This window comes from Manacus vitellinus, unplaced genomic scaffold (genome assembly GCF_001715985.3).
Source record: "Manacus vitellinus isolate BGI_N305 unplaced genomic scaffold, ASM171598v3 scaffold_2_pilon, whole genome shotgun sequence".
Lineage (NCBI taxonomy): Eukaryota > Metazoa > Chordata > Aves > Passeriformes > Pipridae > Manacus > Manacus vitellinus.
The window spans coordinates 31,241,364-31,257,412 of record NW_021940208.1 but is presented as its reverse complement, the minus strand read 5'-3'; the positions used below and the strand labels follow the sequence as shown (position 1 = coordinate 31,257,412).

General features: G+C 39.5%; 1 protein-coding gene across 2 annotated transcripts in view; it reads left to right on the top strand.

Annotated features, from left to right (window-relative positions):
* Window positions 1-38: 38 nt before the first annotated feature.
* The window catches only part of CAB39L (calcium binding protein 39 like), a 63,470-nt gene continuing 47,459 nt past the window's right edge, over window positions 39-16,049 (top strand). For both annotated transcript variants that reach the window (XM_018071375.2, XM_008929094.3), the window contains exons 1-2: window positions 39-148; window positions 1,209-1,335. The gene's annotated coding sequence lies outside the window, so the exon portion shown is untranslated. The remainder of the gene's footprint in view (window positions 149-1,208; window positions 1,336-16,049) is intronic.

The following is a 16,049-nucleotide window of genomic DNA, read 5'->3' as shown; positions in this document are numbered from 1 at the left end:
CGAGTGAGCGAGTTGCGTAACTTAACTGCTGGCCGCTGCCTTTCGCCCTAGCTGGCTGTGGCGCTGCCCTATGAAGTGCTAAATTGTCGCTGCCCTATGAAGTGCTAAATTGTCGCTGCCCTTTTCGATTCAAAGTGTGAAAATAAAGGTTTGTGTCGCCCTTTAAAATTTTAAGCAGCGCTGCCTTTGCAAGTGTTGGCATTGTGGCTATGTAAAGGGGTTTTTCAGAGGGGCTAAAAAATAACCCGCTCTTAAAAGGCGGTGAGGGTGGTTTGTCAACCCTTTTTTGTCGCTTCTTTTTTTTTTGCCACCGCTTTAAACTGTAGATATGAACATAATACGCTCAAATAATTGTTAAAGGATCTCTAATCTCGTGGATATTACTAAAATATTGGGGAGAGAGCAAGATAGAAATTTAATTTTTCTTTGGAGAGAATGCTGTATTTACATGACTTGAAGCTCTGGTCTGACCCAGGATCCTCCAGAAAATTTCGATGTCCAGCATCTGCTTTGGACTTCTATAAAACCTTTTAAATGTTTACACAGGCATGCCTACATCTGTGCCTGTGTCTGAAGTTCAGCCCATGAGAACTGCCCAGCTCCACAGAAAGGAATGGGACAACTCACAATAACATTGCTGGGAACAGGGTGGCTCAGTGTCACTGATGTGCTGACAAATCACTCAATAAAAATAGTAGTTTAAATCTTAAAAAAGAGATTTCTCCCTTGTAATTATTTATTTTAAAATTAAGCACAAGCTTTTCTCGCTCTTGGAATATTCTGCATTAGGAGATGATGCTTGCAGATTAATTAAATTATTAATATATGTGTTTGTGAATACTGAGTGTTTGGAAACACTTAGGGCTTTACAAGTCGTACATGAGGAATATACCAAATACAGAAAAGATGGAGCCCAGTGATGAGAAGAAGCTGAAAGAACATGACTGCCTGCCTTGACCAAAAGAGAAATTATGAATATATTAGAAAGTAGTAATGTATTTTGCTTGTTATTTGAAGCAAAAAAAGGGAAATATGTCTTTCTTAAAACAAAATTAATGACTTAACACAAAATTAATGAGGCAGTTTTGAAACATACCCGAGTTTCCTTTGTTTTGCTTTTATCCTGGAACTGTAACATAGGCTTTCTGCAACACAACAGCAAATTCTGCCTGTAAGCCAGTAAGCTCAGTTCTTCCCAAACTTGTTAGGTGGCAGAAGCTCACAAGCGATGCTGATCTGACATCCCAGCAACCTGCCTGCAGCACTCCTCCAGCAGCAGTGTGAGCTTCCTGGGGCTCTGCAGTCTAGACCTGGACTGACTACCTGCACCCCAAGGTGAGAGCAGCGGTCTCACGTGCTTACACATTCACTAGCACCTTTTGTTAGGGTGACAACAAAAGGACTGACTCTCCTGGTGAATGGTGCTGTTGTTTGAGTTGCTGAATTATGCTTTTGTTACGTAGTTCTGTAGAGACTTCAGATGGACGATTTCATTTCATAGACAGGCAGACCACAAACAGCTCCTTTGACTGGGAGGAGGTGAAGCTGGTCCAAAAGGAACTGTCTCATCTAGTTCTCTTCTCCAGGGATGTTTTTGTTGGCTTGAATGCCGTAGGGATCTGGGTGTTTCCTCCTATGACCAGATAGACTTGGGTGAAGTAGAGACACCAGTCAGACTCCAGAAAACACAAAGCAGTCAAAGCCATAGACTTTGGAAAGCCATGGGCATTTGGAAAATGCTTTTTAACTCTCATATAGCTTTTTTTTCCTTTTCTGATGGGCTTGGCTCTTTGTTTTATAGACTCTTTTCTTCTTGAAGTATCTTCATCAGTTGAGTACTTTCGCCAGCTCCTTCTCTGTCACTTTCTCCATTATGCTTCTTTGGTGTTTTAACTTGCTCCTTTATAGATGAGTGTCTGCACTTCATTCTTTCAAAATGCAACTTTAACATAATGTTCTCTTTTATTACATTGATTAGTTTGAGCATGGTTTATATGTAGTCTCTTGTTTTTCACACATCTTGAGTAAGATAACAGAAGAGAGAACAGGCACTTCTGTACAGATCACAGATCATTGCTACTTTACAAATTCATTGCCAACAAAATGTTTTTAGTGAGGCAACCTTTGGTTTATGTTAGAAATTTTGCTGTAACCCATAATTATTTATGAGGACACGGGCTAATATTCCCCATAGGTACGTTGCTCACTAATTGGACTCAGACTATTTACAGGCCCCCAGCATGTTTTGTTACTATGTTTTGTAGTTCTTTTGCTATTGTAGATATGTTAGGAGGTTATTTGGATATTAATTTTTTCCAGGTATTAAATGAAAAAAGGGGAGGTTATGGGTCTCTGAGAAGCCTGTAAAATGATTTTGTTCTACCTGTGACGTAAGCATGTTTGCATTCTTGGCAAGTAAAAATCTAACAAATTGTCTATTTGAGAATTGAGCTTCTAAGAGCATAGGCTGTTATAGTCCTAAGGGAATCTTAAAACACAGGCAGAGACTGGCTATGAAAAGGAAAGGAAAAATTTGTGTCACTGTTTTAACAATAGACTTCTTTCATGTGGAGGACCTAGATGTCTGTTAATTACTAACTGGCTTGAGGGTTTTGGATTCTGGCCCAATATGCTGAAATTCTTAACAATCCGCTGGCTGGCATATTCTTCAAGGACTGTATTTGGAAACTGATAACGTAATGGATTTCCTCTTTATAGACTGTTTATGTAGTAGAAACGTTTTCATTTTTAGCTATGTCTCTGTCTTACAGTCTCGGTATTCATTGCCGGCATACATTCCAGATAGTTGTGTGAGCGCAGAAAGCAAGAGCTGGTTTGGAGGTTAGATAATGTTGGCCCAAGTTGAGCAGCATGTGTTGTCTTTGCTGTGCCACAGCCCCACCACAATGATCAAAATGTAAAACTCTGCCCTCTAATTTTAGGTGACTTGGATGAATTAACAAGACCTGAAAGCCTGTGATTACTATTGCACTTGAAAGAGTCTAAGATCTCTGGAAACAAGGCAGTAGATGTATATGACGAAAGGAATCCAAAATAAATGGAAGCCTAAAAACCTTTTTATCATCCTTTTTCCATGTGAACATGGCCGTATATTTGTCTGAAATAAATTTTCACTGGTATTTTCTGAAGTAAATCTAGTAGTTGTAAATTATTCCAACCCTTTTGATGAGTTCTGTTTGTGGGTTTCCATGCAGATTAAAGTATGTGCACCAAGTATTTTCATTAAATGAAGATGTAGTAGACAAAAATCTCTAAGCAATCTGCAAGATTGAATGAATCTATGGTGTTCCCACTCTTAAGAGATGTTCTGTGGAGACCTTCACACTCCCTTTTGTTTTGCCTTTTAGTTTTTAAATCCAACTGCGGAGGAAGTTGTCCTTGTGGTGCCAGCTGATGGAAGGTTCATCAATTTAGTGCTGATCTTGGTAGCAGGTGTGCAAAGGCCAGGGAGGCAGTACCTGGCATAGAATTGGACTTGAACTAATAAAAGCCATCAAAAAAGCAGCGTATGGCAACAACCTGAAGTAATTATTATGTGTAAATGAAATAACCACATTCAAATAAAACCGAAACCTGTAAGGTTTCAAATATACTAAGAGAAATTTGACTAAAACCCTATAAAACTGGGTGAATACATGTTGTGGTGAAGAGGCTCAACAATAGGGCTCTTAATAAGTATATTCTGGACTAAATAGTCCTTAGTTGCAACTTCCTGTTGGAAAAATAATTTAGTTGAAGAAAACCCTAATTTTTTAGTTACTGTTTTCTCTGATCCAGTTCGGTGTGCTGCATTAGCACTTGGTTTGGCCTAACTTAGTAAAGGTGTGGAACTGACAGTAAGGTGTGAAGAACCTGCTTCTCCTTACTGTAAGGAGAAGCAAGAATGGGAAGCAGTATTGTCTTATTAATATGTATTGCATTTGGTTTTGTTTTTAAGCATTATGATGGGTCAGGGAAGACACAGTCCCCTGAACATTTAAAATTGGCAAAGAAGGGAACAGTTTGGATATCCTATGCTTCTCAGCCCCTCCCTGTTCATTTGTGCCATTGCTCAGGGGAGTGGTTTGGTTTAAAAAAAATTACTTATTTGGCTCAGATAATTTTATCTGAATAACGTTTTCCATCTAATTTGCGGTGCAGCCACTTGGTATTTCTGCTTCTCTCAGGGAATTGGGGGTGGCCTGGGTACAAAATGAGCATCTGGAGATAATGGATTGCTTTCTAATTTAATTGTTCGTGTCATTTATCCAAGTTTAAAGTGTTTGTGCAACTACTTTAGTATGAACAAAGTGGTGGTATGGGCAGAACACTTAACTGTGTCTGGGTTATTGTGGATGGTCTTATCACACAGCAGAGCCTGAACCTCTCTGCATTCTCAGTTATCCTGGACCAAAATCCCCTCCTGCTTTTTTACAGAGAGGGGAGATTAATGGGTTTCGTTCATGAGCATCTGCCTTTAACTTTGTTGTTACTTTTTTCCCCTATAAAATTCTTGAACCAAAGAACCTGTGGAACCAAAAAGCTGTGTTGAATACATCTGTGACAACCTTTCAGTAAGTGAACTGTGGATTCAAACCTTTGCAACTCTTTTTTCTTAAGAACCCCCCATTTTCTTAAAAAATGTTACTCGAGTGACTCCAGTGTACAAATATGGCATTCCTCTCACAGAAATAGATACATATGCTATCTGTTACACAGTAATACCAGACCAATTTAGATTACATACAGACTAACATAAAGTTTTATTAAGATTAAATGCTGCTAGACACATAAATTTAATGTGTATTAAAAAAAAAAGTCCACCAAATACTGCTCTTTATCTTATTTAAGTGTACAGAATGGGTTTCTGTCAAGTTTGTGATGAACAAGTTACGTGAGATGTTGTTTGGTAGCATAAATTTCTTTCACTTGAAGTGAAGGATCATTTTTAAGAATGAATTAATTTTGTTAAATTCACAGCAAAGTGCTACAATCCTTGCATTAGCAGATCGAGATGGGTCATTCCAACCTGGCTATAGGGGATCAGGAAGAAGGGACAGGACTTCCATTTTTTAACTGTTTTTGCTGCCACATATTATAGAAATATTTTAAAATTGCATCCCCTCTCCTCCAAGAAAATGTTCATGGATGGATGGAGTTTTTCCTTTCTTTTGTTCTTTTATTATTGTAGTCCATATTGTCCATTTTAGAAATGACTGATACAGGTAGTTCCAAAAATTCACACAATTTACATTTGGTAAGTCCCTCCACACTTCCTATCACTTCTCCAAAAGCTGCATTTTTAGGGGAAGTAAGAGGAGTTTGGTTTTTTCTGGTTGTAAATTTCCATGCCCAGCAGGCTGATCTGCTTCCCTCTGCAGTCATGCAAGGAAGCTGATGGCAGTAAAGGCTGGAATTCTGGTTTTGACAGCAGTGTGTTCCTTGAGCAACTTTATCAACTGTGTGAAATGACATCTTTAAATTATTTTACAGCATGAGTTTAAAAGAACCCCACTTCTGATATCTCAGTAGTGTTTGTGCCTTGTGTTTCCTGTTGCAAGAGACAAGAAGAAAGTACTGCTGCATAACTGGATTTTGGAATGTGGGGGCAGTTGTGTGACAGCTATCAGATTGGATGATCTTTATTAAAGACCCCATGTCAGTCTAGCACAAAGGCACTTGTACAAATTTATACATGCAAATTTATTGCAGAAAAAATACAATTTACTTGCATTTAAGTGTGGGAAGTTGTGTGGGGCTTTTTAAATAAAGGCATTGGAGATTGCTGAATAGGGAGAGTTTAAAATTATGTGGGAAGAGTTCACTTCCAGCATCTGTAGTGTCCTGAGCATTCAGCTCTTTGTTTTGCCTATTTTGGTATGTCAGCAGGGAGGCGCAGCTGTATCAGCTTTCCCTCTTCAAGTGTACCTTTCAATTGTGTACTCTCACTTTCTGCAGTTCACTGGCAGTCAGACAGCTCTCTTCCTCTTCTTCAAATAAGCAAAACTTATTTTGGACTGCCAATTCATGGTGGTCATTCACTACCTGTTGCTTTTGGCTGCAAGAGAAGCTGTCTGCAATATATGATTTATTTGTTGTTAGAAGTAAGACCCCACATTGAACTTATAGGGTAATTGCAGGACTGCAGGGTGGTTGTAGCTCTCTGTTAAGGCAGATATTGTGTATATCACATAATCCCTGGGAAAAGTTTGTGGGTTTGTTTTGGGATTTTTTAATTTTTTTGTTCTGACAAATTCATTTAAGCAAATGAACTAAGTAAGGCTGAACCTTCTAAACGCAAGCTTATTACTTAGAAATTGTGTTGACCTTTGGTCCGACTCCTCCTTATTTGCAGGTCATTAGTAGGTCTTGTCTTTTACATTACAATGCTTAGGTGAATAGCTGCCCTTTCAAAAAAAACCAGCATTAATGTAGGGAGACACACTCCCCTGCAATTCTTCTGTGTCCCATGCTTTTGTCAGGGAAGGGAAGATGTTGGCAGAGGATTTGCTGGGATATCCTCATGCTATTCTAGTGTCTTGGGCAGTAGTGAAGTGCTAGGAAAACACACACAGAGATGTTACCCATTGTTTTTCCTCTCTCGCTGAACTCTCTGCACCCTGTAAACTGAGTGTCTCCTCATCACAGTTCATAAGGTCTCATCACAGTTCATAAGGTCATGGGAAAGGACTCTGCTGCAAAACTACGTCATGTTCCTGTCTTTGAGGATAAAAACCACGAGGGACTAAGCAAATCTCTTCTGTGTGACGTGACGTGCTGTTACATCACTAACATACTTCTAGCATTGCCTGTGAAAGTGTCTTTTAAAGTTGGGGAAGGGGCGAGGATGTGAGAATACATGGCTGTGAGCCAAATACAAAAATACAGTTTAAGCAAAGAAAGAGTCTCATCTTGATTTAGAAATGGTTCAAGGGCAGCAGCCAATATATAGGAATAAGTATAAGTAATTTTTATAAGGACGATTAAAGAAAACTCTGGATTTTCTTTAGGATCTAGGACTAATAAGGAGAAGGTCTAAAAACACCAGGAGCAAAAAGAACAATAACATATGTCTGATGACTGTGGTAAAGTTGTCAACAATGTTGCTGAAAATACATAACTGTTGCATACATCTGTAGTGAGAATGAAGCTGAATATTGCAAATAATCATATAATTATGAACAAATCCATCATATTCCAACAGTAAATAAAGACTGAAAGAATGCTTTTGAAAATTTGTGTTACCAATTTATGGAGACTGAGAAATTTTTATTAATGTCTAATGTAAATCTCCAAAATTTTAAGGATTGTCATGAAGCAAATGCTATTCAAGATGATTAATAGAAAACAGATATTATAAAATGTCTGGTATATTGGTTAGATTAAGGGTTTGTTGTAATCTGGCTAAGAAACTGGCTCTTGAGAACATTACAGTCAATGAAGAGTCATTTAATTAATATGTAATTTTTTGATGTTCAGTCACTGGATGTTTGCAAAAAAAAATCCTCAAATGAACACACAGTTGGAAGAAAATGCACAATTCTTTCTGACAGTTTTATCTAGGACACGTAGAGTAGAAAAATATCAATGATGGCAAAACTTCATGTATTTCATTGAATTGAAGAGCATGTTAGCCAACTCTTTTGAAATCTGAAGTTAATCACTATGGGAAAGGCTGGATGTACCTTAAAAGATGAGGAACAATATCTGAAAAAATTGAAGTCAGTACTGGTTGTAGATGTTGGAAAACCATATCTATACACTTAAGGTAGGCAGTGGTGAAAAAGTAAATTCCGAGTTTGTTGAAGTGAGAGTAAAACATTACGTGAACTTGCATAAAAAGAAAAAAAAAATTAAAGTGGTAACTATTAACTACTGCACTATCTTATTGCTGGACTTCAGAGATTCTCCAGCACTTGAAATTAGTGTCAAATTAGCTTTCGAGGAGCTGTTCTTATTCAAGCAGGTGTTGAGCTTTGTAAGGTCTCTCATGTCTTGTGAGAACTAGAGTAAATCTTTCAATTTTTAAAACTCCTTTTATGGTAGTAACAACATTCATTTATTGTTTTGAGGAGAGCAAGAAAAAAATTTATTTCAAACTTTTTTAAAATACAAGTAAGTCTATAGGAAGCATTTAGAAACTGTCCTCAGTTTTGAAAGAAAAGCCAGTTCTATGTAAATTGTCACAGATTCTTATTAGTTGTTACTTTTGAACTTCCTAACCATCTCATCTGCTTTTTGGGTTTTTTTAATGGAAAACCACAAAGGTAGTAGTGTGGTTGTTGAGTTAGATGACAAGGTATTAAACAGCTTAAGTTCATGTCTTTGGTTACCTGGCTGCTGTGCAGCTCTTTGGATACAGGCCTTTGTGTGCTGAAATCTTTCAATGGAAGTTCTTGTGCTTGTGAAAGTAATTTCATCCCATGATGACAGCTCGTAGAAACCATCTTGCTCATGGAAAGTTGAACTGATACAGCTCCTGATGGGTGACCTTCTAACAGGATTCTGCCTGCTCTGAGAAAACAAGCCATTTCTTTTCACTGGTACTTGGGTGGGAACTTCAAAATAGGGAATAATGCCAGACATAATTTTATGTCCTTATGAGCACTGCAGTTCTGAAAGAAAGAGTTTTGAGTCTTTTCTCTCTCAATTCCACTATCAGGCCTACAGCTCTGACTCATAAATTCAAGGTCCTGAATGCATGCATATTAGAAAATATGTTCTGCAGCTGGTCAGACTCAGATAGCATCTAAGTAGAAGTATTATTTTTTTGCAAAGATACTATATAACTTCTAATGTCTGGGCTGATACAATTTGAGACTCCTTTTTCATTTGGGAAGGGTACACCTTGCTCATTTTCAGTGCTAATTGTGACTATTTTCATTGAACAGTAGCAGTTTTTTTACCCTACAGAAGTGTAGCTTTTGATGGCAGATAAGGTAATTTTATGAATGCACACTGTGAAAACACAGACACAGGAGAAAAATTATCAGTTGTTTCCATGGGAAGGGAGCAGATATGTGAACAACTATTAGCATGAGAAAATTGTGATTTCTTGAACTATTTCCAGAGGGCATGACAAAGTTTGTGAGTACAGATCTGTGTGCTGTGTAATAAAGGAGCTGTCAGATTTCATTGGGAGATGTCTAGAGGAGGGATGTTTGCCAGGAAGATTTCCATCAGTATATTTGACCTGATACAACCTATATAATGTAGAGCTTGCCACATGTGTCATGTGGTGAGTGATTTTCTTCCAGATATCCAGAGCCTGTCAGGGCTTCACTGTTGAAGCTACACAGGGTTGGAGTTGAATCAAAGCAGACCCAGGTGCCTCAGCTGTTCTCCCTCCAAAACAGAGATAGTCCTGATGACAAGCACACTGCTGCATGTTGGTCCTTGTTCAGGACAGACTTCCTGCACTAAAAAATGCCAGCCTGCAGCCTTTTAGCTGCCATTTAAGGACTTCAAGGCATGACCCTGGTTTATTAATTAAAACAAAAGGCATTCAGCCCCTAATTGGATACTTTGTAGTTGTATGTCTAACATAATAATTAATTTGTAATGTTAGTTGTTGGCCAGCACAGATGGGTAGAACAGGGGATGGCTTTTTAGTGGTGTGGGAATGTGCATGGGTAGGTTTTCCCCACTGGGAAGTAACAGTACTGGACTTCAAAGAATATCCTGCTGGTTAATTGTCTCAATGTAGTCCACATTTGGCCAGGATGGACTAAATTTTGATTAGGGAGGCACTGGAGGCTCCATCCTGGGACCAGAGGAATATGTGACTAAAATCTGTCATAGGTAAATGAGAGTGACATAGGGAAATGACAGTGACAACAGGGAATTCATGACCTAGTAGGGTGATCACATTAAAGTCATGTTAAGATCCTTATTGTGGAATAGGAGCAAACACCCAGTGTTTCATCAACTGACCACATATCTGTCACACAAAGGCAAATATATTTGTAGTCTGACAAGTGATGAATATACTTAATTGTTTGTCAGGAGAAATGACTTTGGGGTACTTGTGAAGATGATATCTCCTTGTGCAGCTTGAGCTCGATAAATTCCCAAGGTTCCCTGTCCTGATCCAATGTGTTAAACTAACATTGTTGCAGAATAAAACTGGTAAAGAGCAAAAAGTGAGAAGACCTGGGTTCTCCTCCAAGGGAGGGTGGTGCTGACCACCAGAGATTTTACTGTGCAACTCTAGGCAAGTCAGTTTAGAGCAACACTTGCTTAAATATAACAGCTGTTTTTCGTGAATTACAGTAATCTTTAGGTTTCACTATTTGGCACTGGGAAAAAAACCTGTAATTTTTCATCTGAAAGCAGCAGTTTAGACTTTTAGCCTAATATTATTCTGGTTTTGTTTCCACTGTTCTGCTTTAGTAGGATTCTTAACCTGCATGAGAAGAGACTCAGAAGTCTGTTCTGTCTGTGGACATGGTTTCTGGAGATGTGCATCACACAAACTACAAGATCGTTATCCCAAGAAAAGGACACAGAAAGCTGGGTACTGCCTGATATTTTTGTTTGGGTTCCATCACTGTAGTGTCAAAGCACCTTATGGTCTTGAATGCATTCATTTTCTCATGGGGGAACTTAAGTGGCTTTTCCAAGATCACGTAGAAATGTATGACTTAAATAGGAACTGGCTCTTGTCTTCTTTGATCTGAACTCATTTCTTCATTGGTATAACACCCTGCCTCTGTGTGGGACTTCCCAGTAGTAGTCGTTCCCTTGTCTGAGGCAACCACTTGAAAAATACGATGGTTCTGTGGGTAAATCCTGGCTTTGCTGCCCTGAAGAAGTAACTACCTGGAATTCAGTAGATCACTAATGGTTCTCATATCTTGTTTGATCCCTCATCTACAGGAAGTAGCAGTCTCTGAGCTGTTCTGGCTGCTCAGTCTGGACAGTCAGAAGCAATCTTGAGCAATCTGTTGTATCTAAGTATTGCAGACATGATTTCAGAGTCCCCCAAGAAGGTGGATAATGCTCTTCTGGGATATTTAATGTGAACAGGTGTGGAGCCATTTGTAGCTATTCAGCATGGTGATTCTGGATGACACTTCAGGAAATCTCAAAGGTGCTAATTGCCAGAAGCAGAAGAAGAGTAGAGTGGTCCTTCTGGTATATACTTCTTTTTCTACTTTGCACTTGGTGTCAACTGCTCTTGGAGATGGGATTTAATGGAGCTTTGTCTGATCCAGAATGATGATTCCTATCTGCTGACATTCTTTAGCAGTACATTTTAGAGTGTACATCTTTGGGTGTTTGCTTGGTGACACCTCAGTTTCCTCATACTCAACTGGGTCTTATAGTGAGTACCTCATAGGAGCATTTAACTTGTGTTTCAAAGTATGCCTAATTTTGCTTGTTTGCAAGTCATCTCAAGAGCATCTGATGAAAAATGCTTTAGCCTTCTGTAGTTAGTGGTGGTCAGTAGATGAAAAGTCTTAATCCCTTAATGCCTTCCACGTTGTCAGAAACAAAGCCACACATTGTGTATAAAGAAATTACTGTCATCAAAAGGCAGTTCATCTGCTTAGTATTTTCATTGCACATCACCATTTGTGAGATGAATATGCAGTAATACAACTTTCAGCTTCAAGCACTATTAGGAAGTTTAAAGTTCTGGTTAGGGATGCTCCATTGTCTTTCACCAGTAGGAAAGTTGTAGGAAATATATAGGGTTTTTTGCATAAGCGAGTGTGTTGGAAGGGGATGTCTTAACGTGCAGTACCTCATGCTGCCTAACATTAAGAAAATTGCTTGCTGAATTTATGTGGAAACCAGTAACTAAATTCAGTATTTGCAAGAAGACCAAGCACTCTTACTATTGTTTGAATATTTTGGAAATGGGAGATAATAGATAGATGCTTTGACACGCATGAAAGAATTTTTCAATTTAATGAAGAAATATACTAGCAGTGAATGCAAGGACTCTCTTCCAGCATAGTAGATGTAAATGAGGACTTGTTTGGCCATGTATAACTTTTATTTATTACTACGGTAGAGAACGTGTTTTTTTTTAGTGTACAGCGACAAAATGTAAAGTTTGGCCTCTCATGGCACGTGTGTGATGAGAGGTTAAAATTCAAGTCTTCAGCAAAGCTCTTTTTATTGCTCCTCTTGAAATGAGCTTTCCTTTCCCCATTTTTAATTCTGCTAATGGACCTTAAGCAAACAAACGTGGACACTCAAGTAGTTGGCTGTACAGAGCTGGGATAGAAGCTGTTTGGAGAGGTGAAGGCTTTAATTATATTAAAAATACCTGCTCAGCTCTTCAGGGAGTTACTGATTTTGGAGGACTAGTTTCTGTTTGCATATATCCACAGGAAAAAAGAGTGATGTTGTCATGAGTTTACTGTTCCTCCACTCATAAAAGCGAGAGTGGCAGGTATGGTTCTTATTTGTGTTTTATGTTGGGACACAGTAGATAAGGGACATGATTAACATTTTATGAGTGACTCTTTATAGCAGACATAAAATTTTAATATGTTATATTTTTCAGCTGTTGGGCTCTAGTAACCTTCTGTTTAGACTTAATTTGCTTGGGGTGGGAGTGTGCAAGGAAATGGATCCATTTCAGTTGACTTTCTCTAACAATGGGACTGATGGATGCCTTTAAAATGAGAAAAATTGTAAATACTCTGGTCTGTATATAAAGAATTAATACATAAAGGCTTCTGGTAGAAAGGCCAGTGTCAGTGCTCGATTTCTGGAGTGATGTACACAAGAATACCATGTTCAGTAAAAACTCCTGAGCAGTTTATAAGAGTTATTGAAGGTCTTAAAAAAAACCCACCCAAACCCAACAAAAACAAACATCATTTTAGCAATTGCATTTACATTAAAGGAAAGGGAGAGAAAAGGCCGTATGTACATAAAAACGCTAGAGGGAGCAAGGAAGAAGAAGAGGGGAAAACCATTGAAGATGTTTGCACTTTTAGAAATAGCTTTTATAAAGCATCCATTTAAACGCTTCTGCTTACTTCAGCTAAAGTGCAGCTACAGGTCAGCCACTGCATCTTGCTGCTCTCTGTTCTCCCACACTTCACTGGAGAAATTTCAATTTTCTAGTCCTGAGAGAGGCCTGAAGCTTTGCTGCTTTTTAAATGGCCATAAGGAAAACCACCTGCCCCTCCATAGACTGTACCCATTTTTTTTGCCTTATTTTCTATTTGAATGAGCAGCCAAATGTTAATTTGCCTTTCAGTGCTGGTGGCTGTTTTGGGGGGACTGATATATAGACTCGGTTCTCAGCTTGTCTCCCTCCGAGATTATATGGGGTAGAATGAGAAAAAGTGGGAGTGTTGGTGTATGTCTGTACTGGGCATCTATTAGATGAAGAGGAATTTATTTGCATTATTTTGGAGTGGCCGCACTGCTCTTGCAGAGATCTGAGGAAAAGGAGTATCTGCCAACTTGTAGAATAACACAGAAGCACAAAGTTACTGTAAAGTCTCTCATCTTACAAGGTTTTGGAAGTGTTGTTGGGCAGACTTTTTATACTGCTTCGTCGTAAAGCTAAATGCCTTGAGTTAAAGTGTAACAGCTTTACGCTGTAGATTATATAAGTTATTTGTTTTTAATTCCTCTCCACCCCAATAAACTGCCATAATGTTGATATCCTGGTATGTGTAAGAATAGAATGAAATGCTGTGGGGGATGTTCTCTAGTTTTCAGGTTTTAGAGCAACAAAAACCCCCCAACAAACAGATAAGAGCACCAAGTAATTATGGCTTAATTCCTGTTGAACAGTTCAGGGCCTTTTCCTGTCATTTGGAAATTAACTCCACTTAAGATGAAACAGAGTATTGGAATAGCAGAGAATCTTTTTTTTCCCCTGCCCCTTTAGCTACCCTGCTTTGCATTGTTTCTTCTGCTGCAATGCAGGGATGCAGGCAGGTGAGTTTCTTGCTCTCCTGGTGTATAGAGGGCTCCTATTAAAGCCCTAAAGTGTTTCCTCAGGTAGAAGATGGGCAGAGTTGAACCATAATTGAGTGCATATTCAATTTATTCCTCAGAATCAGGAAGACAGGCATATTCAGTCTGAAACAGAGAATAGTAATTTTGTAGATAAATTTCTTATGCTTCCAAAGGGCCAGGATACTCAAAATAGTCCATGGATACTTAATTGAACTCAGTGATACATGGATTATCCCCAGGGGGGGCCCTTAATGTGCAACTAAAACAACTTTCTGTGATATTTCCATCTTTTTTTGTGATTATTCAACTGCAGGGTAGCACCCACCACAGTTGAACTCCACGGGGCAACAAAAGGGTGTCTTTTTGCCTGTTGAAGTGATGGTGGATTCACAATGGAAAAGATATAATTTCCCACTGGAGGGTTAGAGGGAAAACAGGTAATCCCTTAAAAACACACAATGGAAGTACTGGGGTACTAAGGTTGTTGTGTTGCCTTAGGAAAAGCTGGTACCTTCAGTAGTAGCCCAAGGGCAGAGTGTTTATCATTTGACTTTCACTGCGATGTTTACGCAAGGGCTATGGTATCCAATTAAAAAAAAAGGGCCAGCCCCACAGTGGGTGTAAGGTACCACAAGGCATCTCTTCTCTCTCCCCACCCAGCTAGGGCAGAGCAGGGCACCCACAAAAGGATGCCCAGCACCAGTTTTTCTCCCCAAGTCCTTCAATGTCACGAAACGTCAGTGTGTGCAGGTTGTTCACATGCCCACTAAGCCACGTGGAGAAAAATGCTGCTTAAAAGGGCAGCTTATCCTGTTCTGAGCTTGGCGTTCACAGCATCCCTGACCGAGCTCTCTCTGGAGGTGGTCTGGTCGGGGTGGTTAACTTGAAGCCTTTAATTCAGTGCTGGAAGAACGTTTCACCAGGGGTTTTAAGCAGAAATTGCCACTTGGTATCACTTGTTGTAGTGCTTTGGGTGCACTTATTAATGCCTGTTCCGAGCGCTGCTCAGGGCGGTCTGAAAACAGGGGGCTGCAGTATCGTCGTGATCTGTTAGGTAAAGGATAAGCACAAGTGGTGGCATGCTTTACAGATAAGTTGAGATCACAAATCTGCAGATCTGGGGTTGGCTCAGCACCTCCTGTGCAAACACAGGAGCAAGTGCAGGGCGGTTAAGGGAGCAGGAATGGCTTCTGCCCTTCTGAGCCTGGGAGGGACAGCAAGTTGCTCTTCAAAGTGAGGATTTGGGATACTCCTTTTTGCTTCAGTTAGGAGCTCGGATTGCAAGCAAAGGATGTTAGCCCTTTAAAAGGTGTCTTTCATCTGTATTCCTCAGAAATGAGGATTCTCATGCTTTTTTCCTTGCCTTTAATGTAGGCTGTGAATAGCTACTGCAGGTGAGCCCTAAATCAAGATCTGATGCAACAGCAGTGCTGGTATGCAGCGGGGGCTGAGATCAGCTCCCCAGACAAATGTAGCATACAGAACTATTTTTAATAATGTAGGACTTTGGCTAGGCTTTGCCTGGAGGAAGAAGGGATGGGAGGTGAAATCTCCCCCCTCGAGCTGGTGAGCTCAGCTGAAATACATGCTGGGCTTTCATCCCTGCTGGGACTTGGCCAAGATTCAGATGAGGATAGGTTTTAAATCCCACCTTGTAGTGCCCACGGTGCCTGGTAAAGCATCCTCCTTTCCCTGGTCTCAAGGCCTGTTAGACAGCTGGGAGCAGGGAGGAAAGCACACATTTCCTTTGGGAATGTGTAGCGCTTGCTGAGCAATAGTTGCCGAGAGAGAAAAGTGAAGCATTAACAATTCCTTTAATTGCATTCTGCTGTATTTGTGTGCTTGATAATAGCTAGTAATACTTGTTTCAGAATACTTTAATGTATGATTTTTTTCCCCCCTCATCATATTAGCCTTTGAAAAAATCCTTTGGCCTAATGTTTTTCTTCAACAGGATTTAAATTTTTCTTATAGTACACGGCAGGGTGAGTTTTTTTTTTTTTTATTCCCTCAAGTATTACTGTGGAAAAGTATTCAGATCTTTGTGTTATGATACATAGGCAGGCAGGAAGCAGCTTAACTTCAGCTTCTCTGGACAGGACTCTGCTGAA